Raw genomic sequence first — 2,500 nt, 5'->3', positions numbered from 1 at the left:
CTTACCCTCCCGAACTCTACCATTAGCTGCCTAAGAGGGGGATTACACGCGTCTAACGGTTCGTCGAACGCGGTTCGACAGACACGTGTTTAAAGTGATGTGTGAACGTGTGAACGGGGTATTTGGGGTTTAACCGACGTGTTCGACAACCAAATACCACATTCACATGTTCACACATCACTTCAAACACGTGTCTGTCGAACCGCGTTCAACGAACGTGTAAACCCCCTCTAAGACCCTCCCCTGATTCAGCCGCGAACGCAGTGTTATCCGCAAACAACGACAGTCTCATTTTCCACTTCCCTCCACCTTCACTAACCATCTCAAACCGCCCGTCACACTCTCATTTACTTCTCGTACCACCTCATCCGTGTATAGGTTGAATAACCATAGTGACATTACATAACTCTGAGGCCAAACAACCTTCACTTCAAATCACTGACTCACTATTTCCAACCCTAATACAGGGCTCTACTACTCACATAAGAGCTTTTGACTCCCCATAACAACTTTCCCCCTATCCCATGTATCCGCAACATCTCTTATTATTATTATTGTCATTATTGTTTATACTATTATTATCATTATGATTATTGTTAGTGCTATTTTTATTCCTCTATTAATTTTTTTTTCGGATGATATAAATGCACTGGGCAAAAGTGAAGGCGTATTAGGTGAGTGGACAAGTTACAATTGGTAAGTATGATGAAAAGTTGCGAGATAGGACCCTTCAAATGTGACAAAAGTAGACAAGGAAAATGGAAGAACGCAGTGAAGGCAAAAGAGGGCTTCAAGGAACTATATAAGGATGTAGTAAGACCGGAAGTCCGAAAAACGTGATGAAAGAAGAGAGAGAATATGCGAAGATGAGAGAGATAATAGGAGAGGAAGAAGTGGATGTACTGATGCATGACAAGAATGGAGGTCAAAAGATGTTCATGAACGAGAAAGGGTGAGGAGAGGGATGAGGCAGGGGAGAAAGAGAAGGAGGCTGATGAGAATGAAAGGGAGAATAGGGAGTGAGGGGCCATGCAGAATCATGTTATCAGAAGAAGAAAGGTGTATGTAATGAAGTAGAAAAAAGTATATACCTTTTGAGAGGGTAAGAAATTTATATGTATATAGATAAATGAATAAACAAGAAAGAAATTATTAAGTAGATTAATAATAAATACATAGATACATAAATTGATATGTATATAGATAAATGAATAAATAAGAAAGAAATTATTAAGTAAATTAATGATAGATACATAGATACATAAATAGATAAATGAATAAATGGATAATGAAATAAATAAATGAATAAATAATGAATGAATGGTTGAGTAGATAAATAAACAAATAAATTATAAAATAAATGAAAATGAATAAATCAATTAATTAATCAATAAATAGATGAACAGATAGATAAGTGAATAAATAAATTAATGAATAAGTAAATAAATATAGAGATGAATAAGTGAATAATAAAGTAAATAGAGAAATAAACAGATATTAACAGATAAATGAGTAAGTGAATACTTACCAAAGTGGAATGTAGCCTATATTTTACATACATACATTCATACATACATACATACATACATACATACATACATACATACATACATACTCCACTCCCATCCACCCCCTTCCCTCCCTCTTATCTTGGCACCTCCTGGATGACGGGTCATCCCTGCATCTCGCCCACTGCCCTGGGTCAGAACCAGTGTCGCAAGACACAGCACATTCACAGCAAGGCCGCTTTATTAAATCGGCGACCCCCCATTCTCTACGTCTCCTCATGCAGAAATGGAGAAGACGGGGGGAAATCCCTTCGGGTAGCGTATAATGTTTTCACACATACTCCCTCACCTCCCATCCCCCACCCACTCCCTGCCATGCATCACATCATCATCCATACACAACCATTTTCCATTCATCCCTATCTTCTGTCCTCTCCCGTCCTTCTTCACCAGACATTCCCCTTTTTCCAAATGCCCCTATTACCCCCATCCATCTCATACTTGGTAGTCTCCTCAAGTTCATTCCATTTCTGCCTTCTACACATCTTTTACTAGTCTTTCTTGACTCATTCTTTCTATCTGTCCAAACCATCCCAATACTCTTTCATCAACACTATCTCCTAACTCACTTTCCACCCCCGTTCTCCTCCTCACCTCCTCGTTTCTCATTCTTTCTAGCCTAGTAACCCCTATTATACTTCTCAGGCACCTCATCTCAAACACATTCAAACTTCTCCTTTCTTCCTCTCTATTATTCCATGTTTCTGCCCCATATCGTACTGTCGGCAGAATCACTCCTTCATACAATCTCTTCTTAGCATCCATTACCAAATGTTTATTTCTCATTACATTTTGTAATCCCCCAAGTCATTAACTTGCTTCTCTCAATCTACATTCTACCTCCACCTCTACTCCTCCCTTACCCACCACATTCGCACCCAACAATCCCCTTCCTCCAGTCTATCTTATTTAATATTCACTTCCAGTCTGCT

Source organism: Oratosquilla oratoria, chromosome 16 (assembly GCF_046742065.1).
Source record: "Oratosquilla oratoria isolate Oo_2021 chromosome 16, ASM4674206v1, whole genome shotgun sequence".
Taxonomy (NCBI): domain Eukaryota; kingdom Metazoa; phylum Arthropoda; class Malacostraca; order Stomatopoda; family Squillidae; genus Oratosquilla; species Oratosquilla oratoria.
The sequence above is the reverse complement of the archived record's forward strand: the minus strand, read 5'-3'. Positions refer to the sequence as shown.